This window comes from Aotus nancymaae, unplaced genomic scaffold (assembly GCF_030222135.1).
Source record: "Aotus nancymaae isolate 86718 unplaced genomic scaffold, 86718_ANA_hifiasm-v0.15.2.pri h1tg000007l, whole genome shotgun sequence".
In the NCBI taxonomy this organism is placed as follows: Eukaryota; Metazoa; Chordata; class Mammalia; order Primates; family Aotidae; genus Aotus; species Aotus nancymaae.
This window is the reverse complement of record NW_026988418.1, coordinates 59,679,687-59,702,206: the sequence shown is the minus strand read 5'-3', so window position 1 is coordinate 59,702,206 and position 22,520 is coordinate 59,679,687. Positions and strand designations below refer to the sequence as shown.

At 38.8% G+C, this 22,520-nt stretch overlaps 1 long non-coding RNA gene and 2 pseudogenes across 2 annotated transcripts in view; 1 reads left to right on the top strand and 2 right to left on the bottom strand.

The window, feature by feature from the left end:
* LOC105727015 (uncharacterized) overlaps positions 1–22,520 on the bottom strand; it is a 176,251-nt gene that overhangs the window by 88,754 nt on the left and 64,977 nt on the right. The window lies entirely within an intron of this gene.
* On the top strand, positions 14,561–15,810 carry LOC105727016 (ADP/ATP translocase 3-like; annotated as a pseudogene).
* The window catches only part of LOC135273430 (large ribosomal subunit protein uL13-like), a 41,757-nt pseudogene continuing 35,121 nt past the window's right edge, over positions 15,885–22,520 (bottom strand).

Genomic DNA, 22,520 nt, shown 5'->3' with positions numbered 1-22,520 from the left:
ATTCTTCCTAACCATGAACATGGAATGTTTCTCCATCTGTTTGTGTCCTCTCTTATTTCGTTGAGCAATGGTTTGTAGTTCTCCTTGAAGAGGTCCTTTACGTTCTTTGTTAGTTGTATTCCTAGGTATTTTATTCTCTTTGTAGCAATTGTGAATGGCAGTTCGTTCTTGATTTGGCTTTCTTTAAGTCTGTTATTGGTGTATAGGAATGCTTGTGATTTTTGCACATTGATTTTGTATCCTGAGACTTTGCTGAAGTTGCTTATCAGTTTCAGGAGATTTTGGGCTGAGATGATGGGGTCTTGTAGATATACAATCATGTCATCTGCAAACAGAGACAATTTGACTTCCTCCTTTCCTAATTGAATACCTTTATTTCTTTTTCTTGCCTGATTGCTCTGGCTAGAACTTCCAGTACTATATTGAATAGGAGTGGTGAGAGAGGGCATCCTTGTCTAGTGCCAGATTTCAAAGGGAATGCTTCCAGTATTTGCCCATTCAGTATGATATTGGCTGTTGGTTTGCCATAAACAGCTTTTATTATTTTGAGATACGTTCCGTCAATACCTAGTTTATTGAGGGCTTTTAGCATAAAGGGCTGTTGAATTTTGTCGAAGGCCTTCTCTGTGTCAATTGAGATAATCATGTGTTTTTTGTCTTTGGTTCTGTTTATGTGGTGAGTTATATTTATAGACTTGCATATGTTGAACCAGCCTTGCATCCCCAGGATGAATCCTACTTGATCATGGTGGATAAGCTTTTTGATGTGCTGTTGCAATCAGCTTGCCGGTATTTTATTGAAGATTTTTGCATCTATGTTCATCATGGATATTGGCCTGTAGTTTTCTTTTCTTGTTGAGTCTCTGCCAGGTTTTGGTATCAGGATGATATTGGTCTCATAAAATGATTTGGGAAGGATTCCCTCTTTTTGGATTATTTGGAATAGTTTCAGAAGGAATGGTACCAGTTCCTCATCGCATGTCTGGTAGAATTCAGCTGTGAACCCATCTGGACCTGGGCTTTTTTTGGGTGGTAGGCTCTTAATTGCTGCCTCGACTTCAGACCTTATTATTGGTCTATTCAGGGTTTCGACTTCATCCTGGTTCAGCCTTGGGAGGAGGCAACTGTCCAGGAATTTATCCATTTCTTCCAGGTTTTCTAGTTTATGTGCATAGAGTTGTTTGTAATAATCTCTGATGATGGTTTGAATTTCTGTGGCATCTGTGGTGATATCCCCTTTATCATTTTTTATTGCATCTATTTGGTTATTCTCTCTTTTCTTTTTTATTAATCTGGCTAGTGGTCTGTCTATTTTGTTGATCTTTTCAAAAAAACAGCTCCTGGATTTATTGATTTTTTGAAGGGTTTTTCGTCTCTATCTCCTTCAATTATGCTCTGATCTTAGTTATTTCTTGTCTTCTGCTAGGTTTTGAGGTTTTTTGATCTTGCTCCTCTAGCTCTTTCAATTTTGATGATAGAGTGTCAATTTTAGATCTCTCCTTGCTTCTCATGTGGACACTTATTGCTATATATTTTCCTCTAGAGACTGCTTTAAATGTGTCCCAGAGATTCTGGTATGTGGTGTCTTCGTTCTCATTGGTTTCGAAGAACATCTTTATTTCTGCCTTCATTTCATTATTTATCCAGTCAACGTTCAAGAAAAAGTTGTTCAGTTTCCATGAAGCTGTGCGGTTCTGGGTTGGTTTCTGAATTCTGAGTTCTAACTTGATTGCACTGTGGTCTGAGAGACTGTTTGTTATGGTTTCCGTTCTTTTGCATTTGCTGAGTAGTGATTTACTTCCAATTATGTGGTCAATTTTAGAATAGGTGTGATGTGGTGCTGAGAAGAATGTATATTCTGTGGATTTGGGGTGGAGAGTTCTGTAAATGTCTATTAGGTTTGCTTGGTCCAGGTCTGAGTTCAAGTCCTGGATATCCTTGTTAATTTTCTGTCTCATTGATCTGTCTAATATTGACAATGGTGTGTTGAAATCTCCCACTATTATTGTGTGGGAGTCTAAGTCTCTTTGTAAGTCATTAAGAACTTGCCTTATGTATCTGGGTGCTCCTTTATTAGGTGCATATATATTTAGGATCGTTAGCTCTTCTTGTTGCATTGATCCTTTTACCATTATGTAATGTCCTTCTTTGTCTCTTTTGATCTTTGTTGCTTTAAAGTCTATTTTATCAGAGATGAGAATTGCAACTCCTGCTTTTTTTTGCTCTCCATTTGCTTGGTAAATCTTCCTCCATCCCTTTATTTTGAGCCTTTGTGTATCCTTGCATGTGAGGTGGGTTTCCTGGATACAGCACACGGATGGGTTTTGGCTTTTTATCCAATTTGCCAGTCTGTGTCTTTTGATTGGGGCATTTAGTCCATTTATGTTTAGGGTTAATATTGTTATGTGTGAATTTGATCCTGCCATTTTGATGCTAGCCAGCTGTTTTGCCCATTGGTTGATGCAGATTCTTCATTGTGTTGATGCTCTTTACCATTTTGTGTGTTTTTGCAGTGGCTGGTACTGGTTGTTCTTTTCTATTTGTAGTGCCTCTTTCAGGAGCTCTTGTAAAGCAGGTCTGGTGGTGATGAAATCTCTGAGTACTTGCTTGTTCACAAAGGATTTTATTTTTCCTTCACTTACGAAGCTTAGTTTGGCTGGATATGAAATTCTGGGTTGAAAGTTCTTTTCTTTAAGGATGTTGAATATCAGGCCCCACTCTCTTCTGGCTTGTAGGGTTTCTGCTGAGAGATCTGCTGAGTCTGATGGGCTTCCCTTTATGGGTAACCTGACCTTTCTCTCTGGCTGCCCTTAGTATTTTCTCCTTCATTTCAACCCTGGTGAATCTGATGATTATGTGCCTTGGGGTTGCTCTTCTTGAGGAATATCTTTGTGGTGTTCTCTGTATTTCCTGGACTTGAATATTGGCCTGCCTTGCTAGGTTGGGGAAGTTTTCCTGGATAATATCCTGAAGAGTATTTTCCAGCTTGGATGCATTCTCTTCATCACATTCAGGTACACCTATCAAACGTAGATTAGGTCTTTTCACATAGTCCCATATTTCTTGTTGACTTTGTTCATTCCTTTTTACCCTGTTTTCTCTAATCTTGCCTTCTTGTTTTATTTCATTGAGTTGATCTTCGACCTCTGATATCCTTTCTTCTGCTTGGTCAATTCAGCTATTGAAACTTGTGCATGCTTCACGAAGTTCTCGTGTTGTGTTTTTTAGCTCCATCAATTCACTTATATTCCTCTCTAAGTTGTCCATTCTAGTTAGCATTTCATCAAATCTTTTTTCAAGGTTCTTAGTTTCTTTGCATTGGGTTAGAACACGTTCTTTTAGCTCATGGAAGTTTCTTATTACCCACTTTCTGAAGGCTGATTCTGTCATTTCATCACACTCATTCTCCGTCCAGTCTTGTTCCCTTGTTGGTGAGGAGTTGTGATCCCTTGTAGGAGGAGAGGTGTTCTGGTTTTGGGTTTTTTCATCCTTTTTGTGCTGGTTTCTTTCCATCTTTGTGGATTTATCCACCTGTCAGCTTTGTAGTTGTTGACTTTTTGATTGGGTCTCTGAGTGGACGTCCTGTTTGTTGTTGATGAAGTTATTTCTGCTTCTTAGTTTTCCTTTTAACTGTCTGGGCTCTCTGCTGTAGGACTGCTGAGGTCCACTCCAGGCCCTGCTTGCCTGGGGATCACTTGCAGCAGCTGCCAAACAGTAAAGGTTGCTACCAGTTTCTTCTTCTGCTTTGTCCCAGAAGGATACCTGCCAAATGTCAGTCTGAGCTCTCCTTCATGAGGTGACTCTTTGGATATACAGGAGTCAGGGAGCTGCTTGAGGAAACAGTCTGCCCTTTATATTATATCAGGTGCTGAGCTGTGAGCTCCGTTGTTCATTCAGAGCTGCTGGGCTGGTAAATTTAAGTCTGCAGCAGCAGGACTCATAAACCCCAGAGTTAGGGCTTTATGAGTTTCCACTGTGCTGCTGCCTTTTTTTTCTTCAAGGCTGCCCTGCCCACAAGGAGGCAGCCTAGTCACTCTCAGCCTGCAGAGGCTTTACTGAACTGCTGTGGGCTCCACCCAGCTGCTGTGTGAACTTCCCTGAAGTCCTGTTTATATGGGTGTAGTTAGAACTGCCTCAGGAACGGTCACCCGCCTCTGTAATGACGGACTCTCTCTGTAATGGAGGGTTGCCTTGGCAACGGTGGGTTCCCTCAGCAACTGCAGGCTGCCCCAGGAATGGCGGACTGTCTCTGTAGTGACAGTCCTCAACCTCCTGGACTCAAGTGATCCTTCCACCTCAGCGTCCTGAGTAGCTGGGACTACAGGCACATAACACCTCACCAAACTATGGTTTTTTTTTTTTCCACTTTTTTTTCAGTAGTGACATGTTTCATTATGTTGCCCAGGCTGGTCTCAAACTTCTGGGCTCAAGCAATCCTTCTCCCTTGGCCTGCCAAAGTATTGGGATTGCAGGTGTGAGCTGGGGCCCAGTCAAAGTATCTGTAGCTACTAATGTCCTAAGTCATTTTTAGGCCATTTTAAGAAAAATAAAAGAGCTTAGACAAAGAAGTAAAAGAAAAAAAAATTCTTTACACAGCTGAAATACTACTTTTCTAATGGTCACATTTCTTACTCATTTCAGTATGGTTAGTAATGGTAAAGGAATAATTATTGGCACTGTTGATTTAGTAGGGCAAAAAGGAAATAGAAAAAGTAAACCCAAATATTTTTAACAATCTTTTCCTTTTTAGAGTACCATGGAGAAAGTGGGATGGAAGAACAGGAGCTGGGACTACAATTCATGACCTTGACATCAGATCTGCTGAGAAGCTGTCTCTCTCGTTTGAGTACTATATAGTTAACTAATCCCAAAAATATGACTTTTAAAACCCACACTGTGATTACCCTGTGTAATTAATAAGCACCACAGAGTTATGAGTAATAGACAAAGAGCTTCTTTGGTGAGGTCTCAGTCTGAGAACAGTTGTTTGGCTGTCTGTTTTCTCTTGTAGTACTTCATCATAATTTCATAATCACTTGCATAGTAATTGCAAGTTGTATATTATAGATGGCTCTGCCTGTAAAGGAAAAGGATCTGTGGAATAATCTGAAGAAGGCTCCTTGTCAGAGAGCAATTCTCTTAAGTACATTCTAATATGGGGTCAAATATAGAAAAGGTGAATTCAAAGTCTGTATTTGTTATATCAAACCCTGGAAATGGAAGACAGAACATAGTATTTATCAATCAAGTTAATGATTTAGTCAGATGAAGTATAGGGATTATAGGTTTAGCAGTATAAATAATAACAAAACTCCAAAACAGATATTAAGATTTGAAGAATGAAGAGATTTAATGGGGATGTGTAATGATTAGCTATTCCTGCATACCAATCACCCCCAAGGTTAGCAGCCTAAATAATAAACATTAAAAAAAAAATTTCACAGTTTGGAGGGTCAGGAATATGGGAGGGGCTTAGCTGGGTGATTCTGGCTCAGGGTGTCATGAGGTTGCAATCAAACTGTTGGTCAGGGCTGTATCCATCTGAAGACACATCATCATTTCTGATGTATTCTATTGGTCACACAGACCAACCCTCGTAAATGTGGGGGCAGACTACCCAAGGGTGTGACTATCAGGAGGTAGGGATCATTGGGGGCCATCTTGGAGGCTGGCTACAAGGTGAATGGCTAGATGTGCTACCACTATCATTTATATCTCAGGTCAAAAAAAAATTTAAAGGCCAAGAACCTATATTCATAGCTATCAAAGCTGAGTTTTAATATTTTAATGATATTTCAGTTATTTTATAAGAAATTTTAAATGATCTTAGATTTGAGTTTTGGGGGATTTTAGTAATAAAGCTAAAAAGTAAATTCAATTTTATTATTTTTACTTCAATGACAATGTGTACTTTAACTGAACAGAAATTCCTACATTGTCAGAAAACATGATGGTCTTTAATTGCAGAAAACAGAAAAATAACTGGTCGGTTAGACAGATTCAGTAATAAGAGGATATTATTATTATCACAGCAGCCAGAACACACCAGTCATCTATTACTCATTTATTTTTACTGTCACAGGCTGAATGAAACATACCACTACTGAAAGCTTAAAATCAAACCACATAATATTCTTAGAGTCTGCCATACTTGCTCTCCAAAAGTTTCAGCTGTGTTACTCCTAACTTCAAAAGGAAATATGAAGTAGTCATCTCTTCCCCATTCCCAGTATAGTGTGTGTGTAAATTCCAATCTTAAAGTAGGAAATCAGTTTCTTTTTATTCTTTGGCACCAACATGAATAATGGTTCAAAATCTAATGGTGAAGAATTAAGACCCATTTAATTGGAAGTTTATATTCAACTATAAGGTTTTATTTTCAAGACTCAGGCTGGTACTGTAACTGGATTAGGAGGTATTTTTGCCATTAATGAGACAATTCTGAAGTCATATTTTAAAAAGTAATCAGCAATATGAACACTATTGAAATGTTCTGAATACCTCACACCAGGGACCAGAAAAAGAATATGATTCCAAGCATTTGGTTAATACTACCAAAAGCATGTTAAAAGGAATCATTTTCACATGCACATTGAATCCATTTATTGTCAAATAATTCACACTATAGATAAACTATTTATAGTTTATAGGAACCTGAGCAACTGGAAATAAAGCAAACATTCTGGATAAAGATGTTAACAATAGGCTGGGCATGGTGGCTCACGCCTGTAATCCCAGCACTTTGTGAGGCTGAGGTGGGTGGATCACAAGGTCAGGAGTTTGAGACCAGCCTGGCCAATATGGTGAAACCCCGTCTCTACTAAACACAGAAGAGTTAGCCAGGTGTGGTGGCAGGTGCCTGTAGTCCCAGCTACCCAGGAGGCTGAGGCAGGAGAACTGCTTGAACCCAAGAGGCAGAGGTTGCAGTGAGCTGAGATCGAACCACTGCACTCCAGCCTGGGCAACAGAATGAGACTCTATCGCCCAAAAAAAAAAAAAAAAAAGGTTGTTCTGGAAATTCCTTCACAATTGCTGAATGAGAACTAGAATGAGGTTAGCAAGTTTCTTTTTTATTATTAGTTCATGTATATTGGGTTTTTTTTAAATTACATGATCTAATGAGAAACTATCAAAAACACCCATTTCACATGTTAGTCTTGGATCTTTTGAGTTTTAACAATTAACTGGCCTCCTATATTTTGGCTTGGCTTATATGTATTTGAAGAGTTTTTACCAGCCGGATATGGTGGCTCACGCCTGTAATCCCAGCACTTTGGGAGGCTAAAGATGACAATAATATTATAAGAAAACGCTTGTTCTGGAAATTCCTTTATAATTGCTGAATGAGAACTAGATTTTAAAGTTTTATACTAATAAAAAAAGCTGATTTAACCTCATTTAAACTTTAATTTTTGGAAAACAGTACAAAATTTAACATGACAGTAAAGAGAGAAGATTTTCATTATTTAAAAATATTTCAGGCCAGGTATGGTGGCTCACACCTATAATACTAGCACTTTGGGAGACCAAGGCAGGCGGAAGATCACTTGAGGTCAGGAGTTCACGACCAGCCTGGCTAATATGGTGAAACCCCGTTACTAAAAATACAAAAATCAGCTGGGTGTGGTGGTGCACCCCTCTAATCCCAGCTACTTGAGACACTGAGGCACAAGAATCGCTTGAACCTGGGAGGGGTTGCAGTGATCCAAGATGGCACCACTGCACTCCAGCCTGGATAATGGAGTGAGACAAAATATTTTAACTGACTGTGAAGTAGAATGAACTTCAAATATTCCCTTTGGAGTCAACTTGCAACCATAAATATTTATAAAAGCAATTATTTACATAAGAACAGATGAACATTTATTATTATTTGACTAGTGTGTACGAAATTCTATTGAAGACTAAAAATGGTTTCGTGTAAGTAAGTACAAGCGTGTCACTTCTAGCCCATAGACTGCTTGTTGATAGCATAAGAATATGAGTAAACAGGCGGGCATGGTGGCTCATGCCTGCAATCCCAGCACTTTGGGAGGTAGAGGTGGGTGAATCACCCGAGGTCAGAAGTTCGAGAGCAGCCTGGCCAACATGGAGAAACCCCATGGGGGTTTCATCTTTAGCCTCCCAAATACAAAAATTAGCTGGGTGTGGTGGTAGGTGCCTGTAATCCCAGCTACTCGGGATGCTGAGGCAGGAGAATCGCTTGAACCTGGGAGGCAGAGGTTGCAATCAGCTAAGATTGCACGACTGCACTCCAGCCTGGGTGACAGAGCAAGAATCTATCACAAATATATACATACATACATACACACACACACACACACACACACACACGTGAGTCAACAGCATAAGGTAGCTGCTTCAACGTTCCAATTCCAGGGTCCTGTGAAACGTTCTAATGAAACTGAAATAAAATATGTTGAGAGTTTTTTCTTTTTGTTCTTAGTTTCTAAGTGTAGGTAGGTGGTTGAAACAAACTACATGTACATTCTAGACTGAGTCCACAAGAATAACTTTTCGAGGTGGGGAAGAAAATGTGTTTAGGAATTCAACAAGTACTGAACAAATTATTGAACTGATAAAGGGAGAATGCTCTGAATATAAATTAAGAATTTTCAAGTATAATTTTAAAATTCTTTATTTTTGGCCGAGGAGGGTAGATCACCTGAGGTCAGGAGTCTGAGACCAGTCTGGCCAACATGGTGAAACCCTCTTTCTACTAAAAATACAAAAATTAACCAGGTATGGTGGTGCATGCCTATAGTCCCAGCTTGGGAGGCTGAGGCAGGAGAATTGCTTGAACCTGGGAGTCAGAAGTTGCAGTGAGCCAAGATTGCACCACTGCACTCCAGCTTGGATGATAGAGTGAGACTCTGTCTCAAAACAAAAAAACTTTATTTTTTAGAGCAGTTTGGGGTTCACGGCAAAAAGCAGCAGAAGGTACAGAGATCTCCCATGTATCTCCTACCCCACACTGGCACAGCCTCCCTATTATCAACATCATCACCAGAGTGGTACATTTGTTCCAATTGAAAAAAGTTTTATTTTAAATGATACATTAGATCCTAATCTCTCTTTTTTTTTTTTTTAGGAGACCTTACATTTCTGAAAGTACAATGAGAAGATGCATACCTTATACAATATACAAAAATAGAGATGTGTCACAGTCCTGAAGAGAAAATCACAACAGGTGAAAGCCTATGAAAAAGTGCTTAAGTCATTAGGGATCAGGGAGGTGTAAGTTAAAAAAATAAGAAGATACCACTATACAGCCACTACTACAATGGCTAAAATTACAGACTGACAACATCAAATGTTGGAAAGAATGTAGAGTAACTAGAACACTCATACATTGCTAGTGAGAATATAAAATAGCACAACTACTTTGGAAACTGATCTGGAAATTTCTCATATAGTTACATAAATTCTAACTGTAATAGTAAATATTAAATATTAATCCAAAAGATATGAAAACATATTTCTACAAGACTTTTATATAATTATCTATAGCAGCTTTATTCATAATAGCCCCAAACTAGAAATAATCAGATATCAATCAACAGGAGAATAAACAAAATGTGGCGCATTCATACAATGGAATACTATACAGCAATAAAAAGGAACAAAATGCTGACATATACAATAACACTGATGAACCTGAACATCATACTCAGCAACAAAAAGAAGCCAGGCATAAGAGTATGTTCTGTGTGACTTTGTTTAGATGAAGTTGTGGAATAAACAAAACTGAACTATGGTAAACAAAAAGTCAGAACAGTGTTTTCCTCTGGGGATGGGGATGATTGACTGGGAAGGAGCAAAAGATCCTGGTGTGATAAGAATGTTCTGTGTCTTGATAGTGGTGTGGGTTATGTGGATGTGTGCAAAAACACATTAAATTGAAATATTTAAGATCTGTGCATTTCACTATATCCAAATTATACCTCCAGTTAACATAAAAGGTAAATATATTTAATAAAAGTTACAAGAAAAGTTATATTTAAGATCTGTGCATTTCACTATATCCAAATTATACCTCTAGTTAAACAACATAACATGTAAATATATTTAATAAAAGTTACAAGAAAAGTTAAGTTATACGTAGTATATGTTTTACATACAGTATTTCTAAAACAGGAAGGTCAAATCAAAGTAATTTTAACAATAATGACAGCAAAAACAACAGAGATGTTCACACTCGAGCTTTTACTGCCTGCTAAACAGTGTGCTGAGTATTTTACATATCTAATCTATTCCTAACAACATTCCGTATGAAGCAAATAGCACTATTATCTTCATTTTATAGAAAAACCAAATATTAAACACGTGACTTTCCCATGGTCACAAAGCTAATTAAGTAGTGAAGAATAATAAGTGGTATATATCGTTAAGTGCTGACTATGTTAGCTGATTGAATAATACAGAAATATAGCCCCAGGACTTTGCAGGAATGAATTTCAATTTAGTAGGTCTTGATCAGCAACTTAAAAATGAAACACAACAGAATAGAAAACATCGCAGAGCACTGAATGTTACAAAATGCATTTTGAGAAACTTTTCTTCTAGCATAAGAATATAAGTGTGTACCCTGGGTCACAATACAAAGTCTACTTTTCAATATGCATTACTGCCTAAAAAGTTTGAGAAACACTAGAATGGAATGAAGAATGCAAGAAATCTGAATCCTGAATCTGTCGTTTAAAACAATTTAAGCTATAATAAACATGTAAATACTAATAGAAATGATAAACAATCAGTATTATTGTTTTACTTAAACTAACATATGTTATAAAATCTATAAACCAGGAGAGGTTTGGTCTAACATCAAATATACTTAATGTAACAAAAAACAAATAACGCGGGCCGGGCGCAGTGGCTCACGAGGTCAAGAGATCGAGACCATCCTGGTCAATCAACATGGTGAAACCCCGTCTCTACTAAAGGTGCAAAAAATTAGCTAGGCATGGTGGCGCATGCCTGTAATCCCAGCTACTGAGGCAGGAGAATTGCCTGAACCCAGGAGGCAGAGGTTGCGGTGAACCGAGATCACGCCATTGCACTCCAGGCTGGGTAACAAGAGTGAAACTCCGTCTCAAAAAAAAAACAAATAACGCAACACATCTCTGTGTTTTCAGGATTAAACAACCAAAATCTCACTGGAGAAGTCTGGGAAAGTCTTCTGGACTTGCGCATGATTTGCAGAGCCCATGCTTTGAATGGTTTGATTGAATACTTAATGTTTGCTGGGTATTGTGTATTATAAGTGATTTGAGTAATGATATCAGAATAGAGATGTGACTATGTACTATCGTGTATATAGTCCACTGCCCTCAGGGAGCTTAAAATTTGCCAGACAAGTATAAGGCCTAACAGCAGCAATGAACAAACAGCCTCTCTGTTTAAATGTTTTCTAAATAATATCATTAATGTTTAGAGGAACACCAAGTACAATTTATTTGAGATCGGAATTTTCTAAGACTTAGACTTTACATTCACAAGGAATGAAGGAAAAGGCCAACCCTGGAAGTGGGTGGGTTCTGGCAGATAAATGGAGCAATCGGCAATTTAATGAATTACAGGAAACACCACGAGGTTGGCAGGGTTCAGGTAGGGGGCCCACACAACCCAAAAGTGTCTCTGAAGTATTACACAATGAAACCCAGCCTACAGACTATAGCTGTGTGTGACACTTTAAGTTAATCCTACGAAGTTGAAAAACTTTTTTAGAGATGTGCTGGGCTCTTTCACTCACTATTAACAGATAGTGCAGAAAACATCAAGGTTAATGTATTTTAAAAGAGCTCAGTAAACAAGATGTGAAAGGATATCTTCATTTCCTCTAGTTAAGGTACTCTATGGGAGAGAGATCTGAAGCTATATAATTGTGGGCTGGGTCTTAATTCTAAAAATTTATTTGAAGCAAGTTTCTTAAATTATAAACAGACTGATATTATAAAGAAACATGCCAAGAAACAAGCTGCTCATAAGTAAGGTCCTGGGAAGAGGGCCTAATCTTGGTTGAGAAGTAGAAAGTATTCATATTTAGAAGTTATCAAGTAACAGGAATAAGAAGTTTGTTGGGGAAGTGGAGGTGAGGTGTGAAAAGAGACAGGGCAGAATGAAAAAGGGGATAGTAATACTTTAAGACCCACACCACGGTGAGAGCAGGATGCCAGGGTAGGCAAACAGAAGCAAGGACAGTGTAACCATACATCCTAATGACAGAAGGTGGAATGGAATATCTATCTAAGTAACATATTAAGAGAAAGAACAGGCTCCATGTCACAAGTAGGCAGATGGAAAGGCGGCGATTTCTGCTGTCTCTTTAGCCTTATGTAGAGAGAAGTAGCTAGCTAGCTATTTGGTTTCAACCAGCAGTCAGACAGATTGGGACTCAAATTCTTCTCTAGAGAACAAAACGAGGAGAGAATGAAAAGGGCAAGACTAAAAAGTAAAAGGTGGCTATCACTGCATTGCAGGGTGTTTAGTAAGAATTTTAAATGTAATCTGGCAATGGTCATCACTGCAATGAGGCACAAATACACGGTAAAATCGCGCATGCTAAAGTTGACCACTGCCATCTATTAAGTCCAAGTAATCCCAACTTAAGCCTGCCTTTATCTTCAGAACAGAAGTATACAACAAACTCACAGCCGACATCATACTGAATGTGCAAAAGCTGCAACATTCCCCTTGAACACTGGCAAAAGACAAGGATGCCCTCTCTTACCACTCCTATTGGAAGTCCTGGCCAGGGCAATCAGGCAAGAGAAATAAATAAAGGGCATCCAAATAAGAGAGGAAGTCAAACTATTCCTGTTTGCAGATGACATGATTCTGTATCTAGAATAGATATAGAAATATAGACTACGGAAAACACCACTGTCTCAGCCCAAAAACTCCTTCAGCTGATAAACAACTGTGGCAAAGTCTAGGGTACAAAATCAACATACAAAAATCACTAGCATTCCTATACACCAGCAACACCCAGGCTGAGAACCAAATCAGGAATGTAATCCCATTCACAAATGCCACAGATAGAATAAAATAGCTAGGAAAACAACTAACCAGGGAGGTGAAAGATCTCTACAACGAGAATTACAAAACACTGCTCAAAAAAAATCAGAGATGGCACAAACAAACGGAAAAACATTCCATGGTCATGAACTGGTAGAATCAATAACATTAAAATGGCCATACTGCCTAAAGCAATTTACAAGTTCAATGCTATTCCCATCAAACTACCAATGACATTCTTCAGAGAACTAGAATAAACTATTTACAAATTCATATGGTACCAAAAGAGAGCCTGAATAGCCAGGGCAATCCTAGGCAGAAGAACAAAGCTGGAAGCATCATACTACCCAACTTTGAACTATACTACAGGGCTACAGTAACCAAAACAGCATAGTACTGGTACAAAAACAAACGCATGGACCAATGGAACAGAATAGAGAGCCCAGAAATAAGGCAACACATCTACAACCAAATGATCTTCAAGAAAGCTGGTAAAAACAAACAATGGGGGAAAGGACTCCTTATTCAATAAACGTTGCTGGGATAACTGGCTAACCATATGCAGAAAATTAAAACTGGATGCTTTCCTTACACCATATACAAAAAATTAACTCAAGATGGATTACAGAGTTAAATGTAAAACCCAAAACTATAAAAGCCCTGGAAGACAACCTAGACAATACCATTCTGGACACAGGAACTGGCAAAGATTTCATGACAAAGACACCAAATGCAATTGCAACAAAGGCAAAAATTGATAAATGGGATCTAATTACTTAAGAGCTTCTGCACAGCAAAAGAAACTATCAACAGAGTAAACAGACAACCTACAGAAGAGGAGAAAATATTTGCATACTATGCAACTGACAAAGGTCTAATATCCAGCATCTATAAGGAAGGAACTCAATTTTACAAGGAAAAAAAAACAATCCTATTAAAAAGTAGGCAAAGGACATGAATAGACACTTTTCAAAAGAAGACATACATATAACCAGCAAACATTTAAAAAAGCTCAGTATCACTGATCATTAGAGAAATGCAAATCAAAACCACAATGAGATACCATCTCATACTAGTCAGAATGGCCTATTATTAAAGTCAAAAAATAACAAATGCTGGCGAGGTTGCTGAGAAAAGTGAACACTTACACACTAATGGTTCAATCATTGTGGAAAGCAGTATGGCAATTCCTCAAAGACCTAAAAACAGAACTACCAGCAATCCCACTACTCAATATATACCCCAAGGAATATAAATCATTCTACCATAAAGACACATGCACGTGAATGTTTACCACAGCACTATGCACAACAGCAAAGGCAGAGAATCAACCTAAGTGCCCACTGTGGTAGACTGGATAAAGAAAATGTGGTACATATACACAATGGAATACTACACAGCCATAAAAAAGAATGAGATCATGTCCTTTGCAGAAAATGGATGGAGCTAGAAGTCATCATCCTTACCAAACTAACGCACAAATACCATATGTTCTCACTTATAAGTGGGAGCTAAATGATGAGAACATATGGACACTAAGAGGGGAAAAATAGACACTGGGGCCTATTTGGAGGTAGAGGGTGGGATAAGGGAGAAGGCCAGATAAAATAACTATTGGGTTCTAGGGGTGATGAAATAATCTGTACAACAAGCCCCCGTGACATAGTTTACCTATGTAACAAACCTGCATATGTATCCCTGAAATTAAAATGAAAGTTAAAAAAAAAGTACACTTAAAGAAAAGTTTAAAAAGCCTTTTGGTCCCGGCGGCGGCAAGGCTGATCAAGTGACACCCTCCCTTCACTCTCCACGCCCGCTCTCCGGCTGTCCGCCTGCTCCACTGCCCGCCCCGCCACCATGACGGAACAGGCCATCTCCTTCGCTAAGGACTTCCTGGCCAGAGGCATCGCCGCCGCCATCTCCAAGACGGCCGTGGCCCCGATCGAGCGGGTCAAGCTGCTGCGGCAGGTCCAGCACGCCAGCAAGCAGATCGCTGCAGACAAGCAGTACAAGGGCATCGTGGACTGCATCGTCCGCATCCCCAAGGAGCAGGGCGTGCTGTCCTTCTGGAAGGGCAACCTGGCCAACGTCATCCGCTACTTCCCCACGCAAGCCCTCAACTTCGCCTTCAAGGATAAGTACAAGCAAGTCTTCCTGGGGGGCGTGGACAAGTGCACGCAGTTCTGGAGGTACTTCGTGGGCAACCTGGCCTCCGGTGGGGCGGCAAGCACCACCTCCCTCTGCTTCGTGTACCCGCTGGATTTCACCAGGACCCGCCTGGCTGCCAACGTGCGCAAGTCGGGCACGGAGCCGAGTTCCGCGGCCTGGGAGACTGCCTGGCGAAGATCACCAAGTCCGACGGCGTCCACGGCCTGTACCAGGGCTTCAGCATCTCCGTGCAGGGCATCATCATCTACCGTGCCTCCTACTTTGGCGTCTACAACACGGCCAAGGGCATGCTGCCCGACCCCAAGAACACACACATCATGGTGAGCTGGATGATCGCGCAGATGGTGACGGCCGTGGCCGGCGTGGTCTCCTATCCCTTCGACACGGTGCGCAGGCGCATGACGATGCAGTCGGGCCGCAAAGGAGCTGACATCATGTACACGGGCACCGTCGACTGTTGGCAGAAGATCTTTAGAGACGAGGGGGGCAAGGCCTTCTTCAAGGGTGCGTGGTCCAACGTCCTCCGCGGCATGGGGGGCGCCTTTGTGCTGGTCCTTTACGACGAGCTGAAGAAGGTCATCTAAGGGTGCGGCCGTGACGCATGCGCACACACACACACAGACACGCACACACCAACACAACCACGTAGAATCCTCAACCGAGCGGACCACCGACCTTCCAGAAATTCCAGTCTCTTTCCCAGCCGGATCCTGCCTGTAGACAGTCAGGGAAGGTTCTAGAAAACGGGGCGCACTGTGATCCAGCCATCGGCACCCGATTCCATGTCTTGATCACGGAGGGAGGGAACCATGGCGTCCTCTCGGGCCCCGGGTGAGACACTCCAGTGCTGAGACCTGCAGTCCAGATGCTTGTAGGACCCGAGCCATGTTTAACTATTTATTTAAAACAAGAGAACCACATCTTCTGTGTCTAAAAAAAAAAAAAAAAAAAAAAATTATAGGCGCAGTGGCTCATGTCTATAATTCCAGCTACTTGGCAGACTGAAGGAGGAAGATCATCTGATGTCAGGCATTTGAGACCAGCCTGAGCAACACAGTGAGACCCATCTCTAAGAAAAAAAAGAAGTGTGCTAAAGAAGATTGGGATATACATGGATAAGAAGAACAGAGCAATCTTTGGTGACATGGGCTATTCCTTTTTATTCTGAAGGGTGGCAACACCATATGGAAACTTTAAATGTCACCAGATAAGAATAGAATAACCAAGACCCCCTTTTCCATTTTAATCCCATAAGGAATAGGAAAACTGGCTCTATTCTAGGCCTCTAAGACTCTGTTTCGGCACCTTCTTCCTTTAACAATTTCTAGGTCTGGTGTGAAGATGTCATTTGTCCTATGACAAATACAGAAAAAGATGGACAAGAGTCTGAATGAGACATTTTAAAGATTAAAGAACTCAGAGTTATCAATTTGGAAAGCAAACAGACAAAAGGAGATGATAAAGATTCTGGGAAAGCCAAAAAAACAAGCAAACAAACAAAAAAAACCACCAACAATAAAACAGGACAAAAAATAAAAAAGCAAATCTAAAAAAAAAAAAAAAATCACAGGAGAAATGGGGGATCAGTCAATACATTCTGAAAGATACAGAACCTGTGTAATTTAGACAGATGATCATAGAGGTTCTTACCTCAAAAGTATGGGAAATAATATTTTTGTATATATCCAGATGAAGAAAGACAAGCAATATTATACTATTTTTTTCATATTGAACTTTCTATCTGATACTCAAAGTTCCCATTACAAACCAGTCAGGGAATGCAGATGATCACATCCCAATTTGATAGGAAAGGATACCAAGATTAAATGTCAGCTGAAAATTAACAAATAATAGAAAATAATTTCCAAACGATTTTTCTTTAGATGAATACAAAATAGTGAGCAAAGGGACATACTCCAATTATGTGGTATCCTTCACTACAAATAAAGAAAAAACACCAAGCAATGATTTCCTGTCCGAGGAACAAACTGTTCCTTCTTAGTGCAGGGTAAGATGCAAATAATGTCATAAAAGAAGGTCAAAATATCCACATTAACAGGATTTTTAGAAGAAGTTATTCCAACCCTCATGGATGACTTTGAGGGGTTCAGGATTTCAGTGGAGGAGGTAATTGTAGATGTGGTAGAAATAGCAAGAGAGCTAGAAGTGGAATCTGAAGATATGACAGAATTGCTTCAATCTCATAATAAAACTTGAAAGGATGAAGAGTTGCCTATTACACATGAGCAAAGAAAATGATTTCTTCAGATGGAATCTACTCCTAGTAAGGATGATGTGAACATTGTTAAATGACTATGAAGGATTCACAATATTACATAAACTCGGTTGATAAAGCAGTGGCAGGGTTTGAGAAGGTTGATTGACACCAATTTTGAAAGTTCTATTGTGTAAAATACCATCAAACAGCATAGTATGACACAGAGAACTCTTTTTGTGAAAGGAAGAATCAATCACTAATGCAGACTTCAGTGTTTTCTTATTTTAATAAATTGCCACAGCCAACCCAGCTTTCAGTAGCCACTGCCCTGATCATTCAGCAGCCATTAACATGGAGCCCTCCACCAACAAAAGCATAAAGATTTTTTAGCAATAAACTATTTAAAAACCAAGGTATGTCCATCGATTTTTTTTTTTTAGACATAATGCCATTGGATACCTGATAGACTACAGTATAGTGAAATATAACTTTTATATACACTGGAAAACCAAAATGTTCATGTGACCCACTTTATTGTGACATTAGCTTTATTGCAGTGGTCTAGAACTGAATGTACAGTGTCTCTGAAGTACACTATTATGTATTCTTTCCCTTTTAACTCTCGTTGAGTCTTAGTTCTACAAGTAAATATGTATTTAGTGCTCACCAGCTCTTTATAGGTCAGCGGCTTTATAGTCATTCTTCCTGTCCAGAGCTTGTTGTGTAGTAAAGTCCTCAGGAAGAGCTCATGGAACAGTACTCTCTGAATTCTTTCATGTTGTAAACAGTTTGTAACCTTTGTTCTTGAAAATTTGTCTGGATGTAAAATCCTAGCTTCACATTTTCTCTTCTTGAATATCTTAAATATGTTACTCTATTGTTTTCTGACGTTAAGGGTTGTTAACGAAGTCTGTGGATAATTTCATTTGCTTTTCTTTTTTAGATGACATGGTCTTTTGGGTACCCACAGGATTTTCCTTTTTTTTTCACATTTAAAAAAATCCTAGGCTGGTGCAGTGGCTTATATCTGTAATCCCAGCACTTTGGGAGGCTGAGGTAGGCAGATCACTTGAGGTCAGGAGTTTGAGACCAGCCTGGCCAACATGGTGAAACCCTGCCTCTACTAAAATTAGCCAGGCGTGGTGGCATGTACATGTGGTCCCAGCTGCTCCAGGAGGCTGATACAGGAGAATCACGTGAACGTGGGAGGCAGAGGGCAGTGAACTGATTGCACCACTGTACTCCAGACTGGGCAATAGAGCGAGACTGTTATCTCAAGATTAAAAAATATTCTAATCTTTTTCAAATCAGAAATTTATTTTTTAATTTTTTTTGTTGAGATGGAGTCTCGCTCTGTTGCCCAGGCCGGAGTGTAGTGACACCATCTTGGTTCACTGCAGCCTCCACCTTCCGGGTTCAAGCGATTCTCCTGCCTCAGCCTCCTGAGTAGCAGAGATTACCACATCCAGCTAATTTTTCTATTTTTAGTAGAGACAGGATTTTGCCATGTTGGCCAGGCTGGTCTCGAACTCTTGACCTCAAATGATCCACCCGCCTTTGCCTCCCAAAGTTCTGGGATTACTGGTATTTCAGGAAATTTTTTGGAATTATTTTTTCCATTTTTATGTTTTGGTTTTTTTTGGGGAGTAACTTTAATAAAAAAATAAATTTACCTTCTTTGTTTATCATTTGTATTACTTTTCTCTATATTTTGTTCTGTTTGAATATATGAAATTGTATATTTGTATATAATTTGTATATTTACTTTCATGTTTTATTTGTTGTGTTTATTTGCTCTTGTACATTTTATGTTTTCATATTCAATTTTGAAATGAGTTTTCTTTCAAAATTTCTAATTATTTTATCACCACATTTGTAAGTTTAACAAGTCTTGTTTTATATTGTGAGTTTATGTCTAGCATTGGATTCTTCTACGTCTTTTAGAGACAAGCTCTCACTATGTTGCCTAGGTTGGAAAGCAGTGGCTATTCACAGGCATGATCACAGCTCCCTGCAGCCTTGAACTCCTGGCCTCAAGGGATTTTCTAGCCTCAGCCTCCCAAGTAGCTGGGTTGCAGGCACACACCACTGTGCCTGGCTAGCATTGCTTCTTAATTTTTTTTGCCTTATTTTGAGATCATAGATTATAGTTTTCATATCTTGTAAGAATGTGTTTCTCACATGCTTTCATTGTCTGTAGGGATGTTATTTTTATTCTTGTATTTTTATAATTTTGTAAAAGATTTAACTTTGATTCTATTCCATTATTTGCTTTTTTTTTTTTTTTGTCTGAAATTTGTTTTTTCAACTGTTAGAAGGAGAAGTTTGATTTAGGATAACTTTTCTAATTTATGCTCTTCTGTTGTTTTCATGTAGAGTTTGAAAATACTGTTTACTGTCTGAGATCTGTAGGCTGTTTCTTTCACTTTGTTCCTGTGCTCTCACATTCTCTTGCCTGCAGTTTCTCTTCATGGGAGGCTCTGTTCTGAAAGGGAGCTTTAATGGATTAATTTTGAGTCTTCAGGGGTCCAGGCTGCTCCACCCCCATTAGACCTTACGTTGAATTCCTTGCATTTGTCTATAGTGCTGTTTATTGGACTGTGTAGAACACCTCCCAGTTTCAGCTGCTGCTCTCAAATTGGTCCTTCAAGCTTTCCAGTGAGTCCTTTTAATGATTTAGGGATTTCCCCATGTGCATGAGATACCCTATTTACTCTGCTGCTACCTTTCAGGTTCTTGTAGCTGTTGGTAAGTTGTTACCTCCTATTCATATTTTGGGATTTGTAGAAATACTTTGTTATCTAGCTTTCTAGTTTTGTTGTATGTGTTGTCCATGGGTTTTGGGTTTTACTATCCTAGTTGGTGAGTCAGGTTATTTCTTGGGAGGAGGAGGATGGGTTCAAGAAGCTTCAAAATAATCCCATACATCTCAAATCACTGAAGACAGACTTTTTAATAAATGCCAGTAGGATAACTGTTTAGCCATTGGAAATGAGATAAAATGAGATCTACACCTCATACCATATGTAAGGATAAATCCATTAAAGTATACAAATGCCAGAGAAAAACGTAGGTGGATTCCATCCCTACCTGGATATAGAGAAAGCTTTTCTAAGTGTGACTCAAAAATCCAGATGCAACAAAAGAAAATATTGATGAATTTGACTATATAAAATTAAAAGGCTTCTGTGTGGTAAAAAACTCACCATAACAAAAGAAACTTACAGAACATATCTGTAATATATATCACAGATAAAGGGCTAAGATATAAATATATATAAATGATGCTTAAACGTGATTAGTCTAACTTAAAATATGAGAAATGCAAATTTGATCTATACTAAGATGCTGTTTCACATATTACATTGGCAAAAACTTAAAAATGTAACAATGTACTTTATTGGTGAGGCTGTGAAGAAACTGGAACTCTCTTACAATCCTGGTGGTAATGCAAAGTTACAGCCTTTCTGGAGGGAATTTGACTATAGCTAACAAAACTGCATATGCATTTGTGTATTGACTCAGCAGTCCCACTGAGGATACAGCCCTAAAAGTGTGCAAATACAGATGTGTAAGGTAATTTATTGGAGCATTGCTTGTTATTGAACACTATTGGAGACAACCTAAATGCCCATACATAAGAGGTGGTTGAATAAACAGTGGTACTTATATGCAATGGAGTGAAATAGAGCTGTGAAGAAAAATGAAGATGCTTTCTGTGGACTGACAGAAAGTTATTTCTAGGAAACAGTAAGTTAAAAGGCAAAGTACAAAAGACTAGGTATGCTATCTTTTATGTAAGAAAGAAGGGAACATCAAATAAATATGTATTTGCTCATTTTGTACAAAAAGAAACAGTATGGATAAATTGAGAAATGATGAAACTGGTTACTTAGGTATGAGTAAGAACAGGGTCAAAAGGAAGGGGTTGGTTGAACAGGGTAAGAGAATATTATTGGAATAGTCGAAAAAATTGGCATAAGGTATGAATAAGGTCTGAGTAGTTTTAGTATTCTATCCATGTTAGTTTCATGATTTTGATAATTGTACTGTAGTTACGTAAGAGAAAGTCTTTGTTTTTAGACTATAAACACTGAAGTATTTAGAAGTAACTTAATCTCAGATGGCTCAGGAAAACACGTGTGTGTATATATAGAGAAAAGAATAATAAAACAAATTTGCTAGAACATTAATTGGGAAATGTAGATGAAAGGCATATGAGAAATCTGTATTATTTTAGCAGATTTTCAATACATGTGCAATCATATCAGAATTAAAAGTTTATTTTAAAAATACTGTGCAATTGCTATAAGCCATTTTTCCAGAATTCCCTTTGTAAGGTGACTTACGTGGCTCTTCTGCCTTTATTCTAAAGGACTTCCATATTTTTATGGAACACTATTTTATAGCTGCTGTTGAGGAACCCAATTTTATGAGTGCAGTGAATCTTACAAAAATCTTACCAACTTTTGCACTGGTATTGTGTATAATTTTAAAAATAGTCTTTACGTTAAAGGTGTAAGTGCAGATTTCTTACATTCATATATGACACAGTGGTGAAGTCTGGGCTTTTAGTGTACCCATCACCCAAATAGTGAACGTTTGACCCAATAGGTAATTTTTCAACCCTCATCCCACCACTGTCCCACCTTTTGTAATCTACAGTGTCTGTTACTCCATTCTGTATGTCTGTGTGTACACATGTTAAGCTCCCACTTATAAGCGAGAACCGTGATATTTGACTTTGTGCTTCCAAGTTATTTCATGGGATAATAGCCTCCAGTTCTGTCCGTGTTTACAAATCTATAAAAGACATGATTTCAATTTTTTTATGGCTGAGTAGTATTCCATGGTATATATACCACATTTTTCTTATCCAATCCTCCATTGATGGGTACTTAAGTTGATTCCATATCTTTGCTATTGTGAATAGTGCTGTGATAAACATACCAGTGCAAGTATCTTTTTTAATATATTTTTTTCTTTCCTTTTGAGTATACACCCAATAGGGGGATTGCTGGTTGGAATGGTAGTTCTCTTTTTAGTTCTTTGAGAAATCACCACACTGTTTTCCATAAAGACTGTACTAATTTATATTCTCACCACAATGTGTAAG